The sequence below is a fragment of the Antechinus flavipes genome, chromosome 1 (assembly GCF_016432865.1).
Source record: "Antechinus flavipes isolate AdamAnt ecotype Samford, QLD, Australia chromosome 1, AdamAnt_v2, whole genome shotgun sequence".
Classification (NCBI taxonomy): Eukaryota; Metazoa; Chordata; class Mammalia; order Dasyuromorphia; family Dasyuridae; genus Antechinus; species Antechinus flavipes.
The window spans coordinates 333,244,835-333,258,415 of NC_067398.1; the positions used below are offsets into that span (position 1 = coordinate 333,244,835).

The following is a 13,581-nucleotide window of genomic DNA, read 5'->3' on the forward strand; positions in this document are numbered from 1 at the left end:
TAACATTGATGCTTTCTTTTACTTTTTTTTTTTTTAGGACAGGGAAAGAGGAAAGTCAAGAGCTCTTTTTTCCCTTTCATTGGGACTGCAGCTTTACGTGATTCCTCTTTGGAACCTGGTTGACTTTGTATGGATTTTGGCCCTAAGAATGAAACATCCCATCTATCTGTCAGCATTACCATCTGCCCTCTCAACTTATCAAGCTAGTGGCTGATCCAGGAAGCTGAGTCGGGGCAGACTCAGCTCAATTATTTGTCTTTGAGGCTGTTGGCTTTTGAAATCTTACAGGAAGGTAGTTACAGCCCCAACACAGGAAGAGATGAAGAGTTCAAGATGAGAATGGCATACAGGGACTTGACAGTGACTAGAGCAGAAGATCCACCAATATCTTTTTTCTTCAGCTCAAACTATTGCATGATTGTAATGGGGGAAGATCTTTTGTGTCTTTGAGACAGAGGGCTCATGATCACTGAACAATGAAGATGCTTGGAAGTCACCACTGAAGTAGGATAGGATCTCTCCAGAGTCAAAGGCATTTCTGTCCATCTATCTGCCTTCTAGTTCCTTGCAAAGGAACTTAAAGCATCTAAACTGTGACATCTCTCCTTCCTTCGTTCTTAAGTTTGGGCCCCAGGAGGGGCTAAAGAATGGAGACCTTGAGTGGGATATCTTCGTGAGAAAGCTCAGATCTCAAAGGTAAGATGATAGCCGATTTATCCTACCAAATTATCATTTCTAGAGTTGGAAAATGGGAGAAGGAAGAAATCGGGGAACTTCCTGGTAGGAAATGAGGGTGGGATGTGACTCAGGGTCCTAGCCTTATGCCTGAAACTGTCAAAGTTGTTGAGGTTGCCTACAGAGTACAAAGATGGCATCATTAACAGCATTTCTGGAAGAAAACAGAATCAGTGTTAGAGTTCAAGGGCCTGAGCATACAGAGCTTTTGAGCTAGAAGGAACCTTAGAATGGAACAGAGAAAGAGTGTAAAGAAATCTTTTTTTTTATTTAATTTTATTTTATAATAACTTTATATTGACAGAACCCGTGCCAGGGTAATTTTTTTTTACATTATCCTTTGCACTCTCTTCTGTTCCGATTTTTCCCCTCCCTCCCTCCACCTCCTTCCCTAGATGGCAAGCAGTCCTATATATGTTAGATATGTGTGCAAAGAAATCTTAAAAAGCATTCAGCAACAACCATAACTTGACATTTATACTGTGCTTTAAAACACTGTGTGGCACAGTAATTAGGGAGCTAATGAAATTGATGTCTTAAATTTCTTGGTGATTAGATATAGTAAGATATGAATACAAGTGATAGTTTTTGGCTAAATAGATGGAGAGCCAGCTTCAGAGTCTGCATAAAAGACATGGGTTCAGTCCTTCCTCTGATACATACTGGTTGTGTCATCCAGGGCAAGTCAATGTTCTAGATAACTCTCTGGCTCCTGAGAAAGTTCTGACTTTTGCATTAATAGAAAGTTTTCTCACTGGGAGTTCCCTATACCTACATATAGTCAAATCCTCATACCTATCTATCTACATATATATACATGTATTTATCTATCTATCTATATAAAACTGGGGATATGCATGTGTGTACACACAGATATATATACATATATACAAAAATATAAAAATTTTCAGCAAAATTATCTATAATTTTGAATGAGAAAAAATGGATATTCAACAAACAAGCAGATTTTTCAAGATTTTTTATCAACCAAACCTGAACTTAACAAAAAATTTAATATTTAAGAGCCAGTATCAAAGATCAATTTTAAGGAACTCAACATGGACAAACTGTTTAAACATAGACAAATTGTTTGTGTTTTTTTAAACATAGGAAATGTATACTATATGTTTAAGATTCATATCAAAAACAGAGTCGCTCAAAAGAAAGATTGACAGAGTTAAGTTAAAAATAGTAGTCCTGTTATACAAATGAGGTGCAGAGGAAGAGTAGATACAGAGGCATTACAGGAGGGAGGAGGGCTCATAGTTTTGAAAACCTACTCATATCAGGAATGGGTTGGCAGCACTACATACATAACATAAAGGGTATAGCACTTTCCAAAGTCTATAAAGAAATAAGAGGGGAGAGATGGGTGGATGGGGAAGCAAAGGGTGAGGAAAGAAGACAAGGTAGGGATCTTTAAGTGGGGGTGAGGTTAAGTAATAGCAAGGGAAATTATGGAGCAGAATTTAAACAAAGTTAGAATGAATAGGAAAGATGTGTGTGTATGTAGTGTGTGTGTGTGTATATACATTAATATATCTTTTCTTAACTGTAGCTTGCTTAGAGGTGGGGGAAATGAAAGCGGGAGAAATGAAGTAAATAAAGTACACAGCCAAAGAATAATTTACAAAGAAGTAAAGAAAAAAATGGACATTCATGTATATAATTTCTTCTACACACATACACACACACACACACACACACACACACACACACACATCCTCTTTTGATCCAGTAATTTGTTGTTTTATATTTTTAACCTTCCCTGATGTTCTGCTGGATACATGAGAATATTCTCTTTTGTTTTGCATTCCTTTTCTGGTTTTCTTTTTTCTTATTCTGTTTTTTCAAATAAGATAAGAAAAAGATTTTTGCATCAATATTCATTAGGAAAAAATAGGCAAAAATTTGGCTGGATATATATGTGTAACTGTGTATGTGTATTTGCCTGGATATAGATATATAAATAGGCAGATATAGATACATATATACGTGTATATGTGTGTGTGTGTGTGTGTGTGTATGTATAACTTTGTTTTGCAAAGTGTTTTACCTATCAATAGTATTTCCTTTCAGCTTCACAACAACCCTCTGAGGTGGGTACTACTAATATTATCTAATTCAAGCATTTCATTTCAAGACACTGAGATACAATATCATGCCACAAGTCAGTGGCAGAGCTGGAACTAGACCCAGGTCCCCAGACTTCCAGTCTGCTGCTATGATGTTAGCTAGATAAAGAGCTACTCTTCCAGGAGAACTAAACTTCCTCAACTGTTCTTGGCATGGAAGGAGATAGAGAATGATACCACCATGTTCCATCCTTACGGAGCCTTACAATTTTAAAAATGCTTTCATATACTGTATCTTATTTCATCCTTACAGCAACTATATGAGGAAAGAAGGACAGATTTTTTTTGTTTTATAGAAGGAATATACATTTAAAAATTGTTTTATTTATAGATGAGGAAACAGACCTTCATACTATCTTTTAGAAAACAGAAATTCCTTTTTTCTCTCTCCCTTGACTACTTAACACTGAAGGCCTAGTTGGTGAGGAGTTGGACTTGCAACCAATAAATATTGATTGTTTAGATTAGTGCTAGACTATTAGACATATAGAAAAGTGGTCTCTCACCACAGGGAGTATGTAATCCAGGCAGATAATAATGCATACAGCTCAATATTGTTATTTTTAAAGTATTTTGAGGGACAAGAGTAGGGTAAGAATTATGTTTCAATGTAGAGAATGGAGAGGAATTAATTAGAAAAGGCTTTTTGCAGGCAATAATAGGGAACTATGATTTAAAGAAACGAGAGCGATAGCTAGATTGCACAGTGGATAGAGCACTGGCCTTGGAATCAGGAAGACCTGACAGTTACTAGCTATGTGATCCTGGGCAAGTCACTTAACCTAGTTGTCTCACAACACACACACACGAAACAAGAGGATGAAGCTAGAGGATGTAGCTTGCCATGGGAACTCTAGCTAGCCTTCATACAGGAACTTCCTGTAGTGAGGTGACAAGCATGATCTGGTTTGTGGCCCCTAGGGCTCTGATCAGGTCAGGTGCATTCAGATTACTGCACTCTGGGTTGTACCACACAGCTCCCCCCAGTTTCTCTTCACCAGTCCTGTGAGAACTGAGAACAAAAAGACATAATTACAGAAGATATGTGACTGCTTTGTGCTTGGTAGCCTCTTAGAAGCATAGAGCCATGGATTTTGAGCTCAAATGGACCTTAAAGTTCTTCTACTTCAGCACTTTCCTTTTAGAACTGAGCCAAATGAGACCCAGGGAGGTTATGGCCTTTGCAAGGTCAAACAAGTAGTAGATGACAAAACTAGGATCTTTTGCCTCCAGATCCAGCTCTCCATAATGTCATACTACCCATGCTACTGAGCATATCCACCTGCATTCTGATTTCCATCATATCTAGGAAGGTTCTGAGACCCTAAAATGTATCCACTCCCCAAAATCTATCTTTGAGACCAGAGGACTCCAAAGAGCATGTTCCCTGGGAGACTTATGCTAAGTATAGACCAACAAGGTCCTCATTTCCTGCCTGATTTGTGCTCTGGTTCCCCACAGTCCGTCCTTTGGGAGGGTTATGTTGTCCAGCAGCCAAGAGCTGTTTGTTTAGGCATTTGCCTTGGGTAAGGTGAACCAGTGCTCCCCAGTGGATCAATGAGGCTTGGTTTCCAATTTCCTCAGAACCAAAATGGGGCAATTTTCCTGGAACAGGGTAGGCTCTTGTCACCAGCCTGACAGGCTATTACCAATGCCCTCAGATCCCTGTTTCTAATCTTAGAAAAGATCTTGCAAAATCATCTAACTTCATTTTATAGCAGAAGAAACAGGATTTGAAAAATAATCTGTCCAAGTTCACACATTTACTTGTTGGCAAAATCAACAATAGCACTCAGATCTCCCACCATCCAGTATGTTTCCATAATACTCTGCTCCTTCCTCCCTTCCCCTAAAAGGACATAAATATAGTCTCTTCTTACAGGTTACTAAGGTAAATAGTCTCTGGCTTTTAGGGTAGGTTAGGTAGTGCTGCATCTTGAAATTTCCTAAAGTCTTTGAGCCAGATTCTCACCTAAAATGGGGGATTGGTGAGGTATGGGATTAGATTGGGAAGGATCAGTTACATCAGTGCTCAGAGGTAAATGTGTCATCCTTGGAGAACTAATTGACATTTAAGGCTTGGAGTTCCAGTGAGAAGATTTAGCTTTCAATTGGAGAATTGATAATTATTGATCTTCTGAGCTCATAGTCACTCTGCCTGTTGCCGCCCCCATTAGATGGTGATCTTCTTGAGATAAGAGATTGTCTTTTGTCTCCCTTTGTATCTCCAGTGCTTGGCACAGTGCCTAGATTAATAAATATATGTTGACTGATTGACACGTATGTCCACAAAGTTCTGTTTTCCATGAAGGTTGTCTGCATCTAGTGACTTTCATCTCTGTAAAAGGGGACTGAAAGCATTGGGGTGGGAGTGAAATTTTTCAGCAAGTCAGTTGCCTTCTGGGCTTCCATCCCACATAATGACAGACTATTCTATCCGAAAGGGATCTTCAATATTTTGACAGATAAGGAAATGAGACTCAAAGGCATTAAATGTTTTACCCAAGATGATATGATTCAAACATTGGAGGCAGGACTAAAACTCAAGTCTTCTGATTTCACATTCAGTTCTCTTTCCACTACTTTTCTGCTGCTTTCCCATTAAAAAGCTATTTCTGGTTCTTAGTTAGTGGAACAGTAATAATGATTAGTAACAGTGGATTTGGAGTGGTCTGAAAAATGGAATAGCCTGCTTTAATAGGTAGTGAGTTCCCCATCAATAGAGGAGTTTGAACAGAACCTTCATGATCACTTCTGAGATCACTTTGGGAAGATTTCTGCATTGGGTGAGAGATTGGACTAAATGATCTTTGAGTTCCTGGACTCTCAAGTTCTATGATTCTTCCAGTTTGGGTCTTTGGCAAAGCCTGGGAGAAGAGGGGTTAGAGAGGGAATATCATTGTTGAATAAGAATTTGAGAATGGTATTTAAAAGTCCAGATGCAGTTTTTGGAGCCTATTTCAAAAGCCCAAGTCCTGCTAGTAGATGAGTCAGCTTGTATATATCTGGTCTGGAATATTGTTTTCCAGAGACCTGTTGAAATGCAGAGCATCCATCTAAACTGATGAAGATGTCATAGGATTACAAAGGGGTCCACAACTCTCTGGTTTAGGGTGAATGGGCCTTTGAAGTTTGCTAGGCTTAGGTTTGCACAGAGATCTAGTCCTTTATGAGTGATGAATGGAATCATGGAAAGAACACTGAACTAAGAACAAGTACATTAGGGTTCAAATCCTGGCTCAGCTGTTTTAGCCAAATAGTTCAGAGGAAATCAGTTCTATTAACTACAAAATGGGAATAATAACATCCTTTTGTGTCAATGGAGTCAGAGAGTTATTGTAATGCTTGAATGTGATCATAAAATGTATTTTTATGTATTTTTGCAACTGTGACATCAATATGTAAATGTCTATTATTATTGTTGTCAGTAGCAGTGGCAGTAGTAGTAATGGTGGTGGTGGTAATAGTAGTAGTAGTAGTAATAGTAATGATAGTAGTAGTAGTAGTAGTGATGGTAGTTTTAGTAGAGGTAGTGGTAGTAGTAGTAATAGTAGTAATAATAGCAATAACACTAGTAGTAGTAGTAGTAATAGTAGTAAAGGCGGAATATAACATTTGCCTATGTGCTTCACAGTGGTGTTATAAGAAAAATTTTATACAAAACCATAGAAATGTGCACCATTATTATAATGATTAGAGCACTCCCATGGGAACACTGAGAGAATTCTTTCCACCAGAGAACAATCTCTCAAGGCCTCTTGCTGTAAATGGAAGTTCTGGTTCCAGGTAGAGTCTAAGTTTAAGGCTAGGGCAACTTCCCTGGAAGAGACTCAGGTGTGTTGGGGAGGATCTGAGAGGAATAGTCAGAATGAATCTCAGTTTAGCGAATGCTCCCCCTTGCCTATGCTGATGTTTTTTGTCAAATGTGGTGATGATCTTATAAAAATATCAGAGATTTGGTGGATAGAATAGGTGAGAGTGGATAGATGGACCAAGAATATAGTTGGAACCATCCTGGTTCTCTCCTCTGGCTTGGGGAAAAATATATATAGCTCTCATAGATGAAGAATCTCCTAAGGGAGTTGATCTTTCTCACAGGTCAGTGATCATCCAAGACAGAACAAAGAAAGTCCCCACCGCATTCTTGGTCCTGCCACTCATCCTCTTCCTTTTTCCTTCCTCTGTTTTCCCTCCATCCACTGCTCCATCCATTCTCATGAGTACTTTTCTTCATCATTCACTGTTAACATCATTTTCTCCTGCCCATCCTTGATGCCTCCTTTGGTTCTCTTCTTTCTCCTCCCAGTTCCCAGCATCATGGTTAGATTCAAGTCATCAGACTGTCAAAAGAGCACGTCTTCTGCCCAGCTGGCATTTTAAACAGGCTCAGTGGTGTCTGGCTTGTTCTTTGACAATGAAATTAAATTTCATTTAGTTTAACAATAGAATTTTGATTTTTTATGACTTCCAATAGAAAAATAATTCAAAAAGAATTTTTGCAGAGAAGCAAACACTACAAACTTGACATCTGTGAGAGCTGAAAGATTCTTAGAAACCACCTTGTCCAACCCTCTCATTGTGTAGAGGAAAAAACAGAATCCCAAAGTAAATTCAGTAGAAAATAGAATCCAGGTCTCCTGATTTCTAATATAGCCATCTTTCATCCATGTTTCTGAAATATAGTCTTCAGAGATACTGGTCAGGCTCATTCCCTTCCCAAGTATCAAACCCTGGCTTCATGATGCAAGATGAATGTGTTAGTTTCAATCATGTCCAACTCTCATGACCCCTTTTGGGATTTTCTTGGCAAAACCGTTGAAGTGGTTTGCCATTCCTTTTCCAGTAAATTTAACAAATGAAGAAATTGAAGCAAACAGACTTAAATGATTTGCCCAAGATAAAATTATCGAGTAAAATCATGCAAAACATATTTCAATATTAGCTATATCACAAAACAAAGCAAAAAAAAAAAAAAACAAGAAAAAGTATACTTCAGTTCATTAGTTCTCTCTCTGGAGGTGTTTAATAATTTTTCATCATGAGTCTTTTGGAACTGTCCTGAATCACTGATCTGAGTAGCTAAGTTTTTCAAAGAAGATCTTTGTTACAAACTAAACTGCTTTCCAGAATAGTTGGAGTAGTTTACAACTCCACCAATAGTACATCAGTGTACTTATTTCCCTACATCCCTGACACTGAAAATGTCAGTTTGTCATTTTCCAATTTTTGTCTACTTAGTCAATGTGATGAATGTGAGATAGTACTTCAGAATTTTATTAATTTTCACTTCTCTAATTATTGGTGATTTAGAACTTTTTTCCAATGGCTATTAATAGATTTATTTCTAACTCTGAAAACTTTCTATTTATATACAAAGGATAACTCTTCAAAGGCATTAAGTTCCTCACAGAACTACAGAGGAAGATTTTAAGCAGTGTTGCATTAACTTAAAGCATAAGTCAATCTCTCTTGGACTTGTGAAGTCTACTAGGGTTGAATATGGTTTTAAAAAAAAGGGACAGAATGTTGGGGAAAATCATGCCTGCTGACTTAAAATCAGACTTTCAGGGCACAGAACATCAGTGATAGCAGTGATATAATAAAAAAAATGTAGAGAAAGAAATCAGCCTATACTGTAAACCTGAAGAACTGGCTTACTATATTTCTGCTAATGATTGGACCTACAAATGAGAATTTTTAAAGTAGTGACTTCTAACAACATGGCATATATATGAACATGTTTGTATATGTATATATGTAGAATTCAACTTTTCATTCCAGGGCTTAGAAGTAACAAAAGACAAATTTCTTTTTTTGATTGGTATTTTATTTTCCACAGTTACATGTAAAAACAAATTTTAACATTAGTTTCTAAAACTTTGAGTTCCATATTCTTTCCCTTCTCCCCCCCCCCCACATTGAGAATGTAAGCAATTCAATATAGGTTATACGTGTGTAGTCATGCAAAATATTTCCATAATACTCATGTTGTGAAAAAGAACATAGACCAAATTTTTTAAAACTCTCAAAAAATAAAGTAAGAAAACAGTATGCTTCAATCTACATTCAGACATTATCAATTTTTTCTCTGAGGATAGATCGCTTTTTTCATCATAGGTCCTTCAGATTTGTCTTAAATCATTGTTTTTAAGTCATTCACAGTTGATCATCTTACAATATTGCTGTTACTTAGAACACAATATATTTCACTTTTCATCACCTCATGTAAGTCTTTACAGGTTTTTCTGAGAATATCCTGCTCTTCATTTCTTCTAAAAGAATATTACATCATAATCACATGCTACAATTTGTTCAATGATTCCCCAATTGATGGGCATCAATTTCCATTTTTTTTAACCACCAGAAAAGAGATGCTATAAATATTTTTGTACATATAGGTCCTTTTCCTTTTTCTTTTAATCTCTTTTGGATACAAACCTAGAAGTGGTATTGCCAGGTCAAAGAGTATGCATGACTTTATAGCCATAGTTCCAAATTGCTCTACAGAATAGTTGAATCAGTTCCCAACTCCACTAACAATTCATTAATGTCTCATCTTTCCCACCCCCTCTAACATTTGGCATTTTCCTTCTCTGTCCCATTAGCCAAACTAAGAGATAGGTAGCCATACTTCAGATTTGTTTTAATTTGTATTTCTCCAATTATTAGTGAGTTAAAGTATTTTTTCCATATGACTATAAATAGCTATGATCAATCATCTGAAAAAAATTTTTCTTTTGATCATTTCTCAATTGAGGAATGGCTCTTATTTTTATAAATATGATTCAGTTCTTTATACGTTTGAGAAATAAGATCTTTATCAGAGAAACTTGCTTCAAATTTTTTTCTCAAATACTCTTGCTAGCTGTATTCCCCCCATTTATTCTATTCTCTCTCTCATTTCACCCTGTCCCTCCTCAAAAGTGTTTAGCTTCTGACCACCACTTCTCCCTTCTAATATGCTCTCCTTTTTGTCACCTGCTGTTTCTCCCTTGCCTCCTATTCTCCTGTAGGATGAGATAGATTTCTATAACTAATTGAGTGTACATCTTATTCCTTCTTTGAGCCAATTTTTGGATCAATTACTTATTCCTCCTTATTTTTCCCCTCTTACTCTCCTTTGTAAAAGCTTTTTCTTGCCTCTTTCATATGATAATTTACCCCATTATACCTCTTCCTTTCCCATTCTCCCAGTACATTCCTCTCTCATCCCTTAATTTTACTTTTTTAGATATCATCTCTTTTCATTTAACATCTTTGCTCCTATCTATATATACTTCTCCTAACTATATATATATCTCCTTCTAACTAATAATGACAACAGTCTAATGAATTACAAGTATCATTTTCTCCATGTGGGGATATAAACCATTTAACCTTATTAGATTCCTTATGATTTCCCTTTCCTGTTTTCCTTTTTATACTTCTCTTGAGTATTGTGTTTGAAAGTCAAAATTTCTATTCTGCTCTGGTCTTTTAATCAAAAATCCTTGAAAATTCCCTATTTCATTGACTATCCAATTTCCCCTAAAGGATTTTACTCTGTTTATCTGGATAGGTTATCTTGATTGTAATCCTAGCTCCTTTGCCCTACAGAAAGTCATTCTAAATCCTCTTTTTTTTTTTTTAATAATTTTTTATTGATAGAACGCATGCCAGGGTAATTTTTACAGCATTATCCCTTGCATTCATTTCTGTTCCGATTTTACCCCTCCCTCCCTCCACCCCTTCCCCGAGATGGCAAGAGTCCTTTACATGTTGAATGGGTTGCAGTATATCCTAGATACAATATATGTGTGCAGAACCAAACAGTTTTCTTGTTGCACAGGGAGAATTGGATTCAGAAGGTATAAATAACCCGGGAGGAAAAACATAAATGCAAGCAGTTTATATTCATTTCCAGTGTTCTTTCTCTGGGTGTAGCTGCTTCTGTCCATCTTTGATCAATTAAGGCTCTCTTTATCGAAGAGGTCCACTTCCATCAGAATACATCCTCAAACAGTATCATTGTTGAGGTATATAATGATCTCCTGGTTCTGCTCATTTCACTCAGCATCAGTTCATGTAAGTCTCGCCAGTCCTCTCTGTATTCATCCTGCTGGTCGTTCCTTACAGAACAATAATATTCCATAACATTCATATACCACAATTTACTCAACCATTCTCCAATTGATGGACATCCATTCATTTTCCAGTTTCTAGCCACTACAAACAGGGCTGCCACAAACATTTTGGCACATACAGGTCCCTTTCCTTTCTTTAGTATCTCTTTGGGGTATAAGCCCAGTAGAAACACTGCTGGATCAAAGGGTCATTCAAAATCCTCTGATTCTTTAATGTAGAAGCTGAGAAATCTTGTCCCATTTTTTGGCTACAAGATACTTGAATAGTTTCTTACTGGCTACTTGAAATATTTTATCCTTGACCTGGGAATTCTGGGATTTGGTTATAATATTTTTAAGTGTCTTCATTCGGGGATCTCTTTTAGGAGGTGATCAATGAATTCTATAAATTTCTATTTACTCTTTGGTTCTAAAATATCAGGGCAAAGATGATATTTCAGCTTTTTTTTTTTTTTGATCATGGTTTTCAGGTAGTTCAACAATTTTTAAATGATCTCCCCTGGATCTATTTTCTAGATCAGTTGATTTTCCATAGAGATATTTATTACATTGTTTTATATTTTTTCATTCATTTGGTTTTGTTTTATTGTTTAGCAATTTTTAAATAAAGTCATTAGCTTCAATTTGCACAATTCTAATTTTTAAGGAATTATTATTATTATTATTATTTTGCTGAGGCAATTGGAGTTAAGTGACTTGCTCAGAGTCATATGGCTAGGAAATGTTAATTGTCTGAGGTCAGATTTGATCTCAGGTCCTCCTGACTTCAGGGTTGGTGCTCTATTCACTGTGCCACCTACCTGCCTCAAGGAATTATTTTCTTCAGTGAGTTTTTGTACCTCCTTTTCCATTTTCCCTATTCTACTTCTAAAGGAGTTGTTTTCTTCACTGAATGTTTTTCTCATTTAGCTAATTCTGTTTTTTAAAGCATTCTTTTCCTTGTTGGCTTTTTGTACTTCCTTTGCCATTTAACTTAGTGTATTTTCTAAGGTGGGTTGTTTTTTGTTGTTGTTGTTGGGTTTGTTTTTGTTTTTGTTTTTGTTTTAGTATTTTTTGTGTCTCCTTTACCAAACTATTGACTTTTTTATGATTTTCTTGCATCACTCTTATTTCTCTTCCCATTTTCTTTTTACCTCTCTTACCTGATTTTCAAAATTCTTTTTGAGCTCCTCCAGGCTTAAGACCATTTTATATTTTTTCTTGGAGGCTTTGGATGTAGACATTTTGCCTGTGTTGTCTGGTGTGTGTTTTAATCTTCCTTGTTGTCATTGTACCTTTCTATGGACAGAATCTTTTTCTGTTGTTTACTCATTTTCTAAGCCCATTTCTTGACTTTTAGCTCTTTGTTAAAGTGGGGGTCCACTTCTAAGGTGGAATGTATACTGTCCCAAGCTTCAGGGGAGTTTGTGCAGCTATTTTCAGAGATGCTTTTCAATTCTTCCAAGATGAATTGATCTAAGGAGAGGTGTTTACTCTTCTCCTGGACTGTATCCTGGTCTATGAGAGGCACTCTTTTCTTCCCTGGTACTATGAAGAAGGTCCCTGATCCATTGTGATCATAAGCTCTGATGTTCTAGTGCTCCTTCTCATCCTGGAACTGCCACTCAGGACTGCAACCTGAATCCAAATATAGGCAAAGAAACAGAGTTCTGCTTCAGTGCTAGCAAGGGGACCCTTATAATGTCCTTGTGATGAGTTAGGTGTTCAACCCCCTAACCGTTTGTGAGCTGAGTGTTCCAGAAACCTATACTGCTGCTGCTGGATTAGGACTAAGTCCTAAAGTCTTCTGGTTTGTCTGTGCTGGGACTGTGTTGGCACAGCCTGGGCTGATCAGTGCTCCACTCTTATCTTGGTTCAACAGACCCTTCCTGCCCATCTTCCAAATTGTACTAGGCTGAAAAATGTTTCACTCTATCTTTTTGTGGGTTCTGACATTCTAGAATTTGTTGAGTCATTATTTTAAAGTTTTTTGAGGGAATTTGGGGGAGAGCTCAGGCAAATCCCTGTCTTTACTCTGCCTCTCCAACATATTTCTTCTCTAAAATAACAGAGTTCTGAGCTTCACTGGCTATGCTAATCTGGTATCCATACTAAATTCAGAGCCAATATAGTGAAGAGAAGGAAAAAGAAGACAAGCAAAGAAGGATCCTGGGCATGATTGGGAGACTCAGTCTCAAATAAAATAAAATAACATTTTCTTATAAACCTTCAAAAATCAGGGACCAAAAAAAAAAAAAAAGACTAAAGAAGACACAGAACAATTTCAATTTAAGCTATTCATATAAATTGTCAGTACCAAAAATTGGAAAATGAAAATAGGGTTATAGATCAAGAGCTAGAAGGAAACTGAAAAGTCTAGTCTATTATTGTACAGATGAGGAAAATAATTTCCAAAGAGGTTTTTACTTACCAAAGATCACACAGGTTACAAGTGAGAAAATTGAAATTCAGATTTAGGTCCTCTGATTCTAGGTCTAGTATTTATTCCCACCACACTGCTTCTAGGCAAAGGAATTGACTTCGGTAATAACAATTTCCTACAAAAGTTCAATTTATGTTGGCAGGTCGTGTGATTCAGTAGAAAGCAT

General features: G+C 36.8%; 1 protein-coding gene across 3 annotated transcripts in view; it reads left to right on the forward strand.

Moving 5' to 3' along the window:
* Positions 1-332: 332 nt before the first annotated feature.
* NLRC3 (NLR family CARD domain containing 3) overlaps positions 333-13,581 on the forward strand; it is a 69,888-nt gene continuing 56,639 nt past the window's right edge. For all 3 annotated transcript variants that reach the window (XR_007948621.1, XR_007948624.1, XM_051967736.1), the window contains exon 1: positions 333-696. The gene's annotated coding sequence lies outside the window, so the exon portion shown is untranslated. The remainder of the gene's footprint in view (positions 697-13,581) is intronic.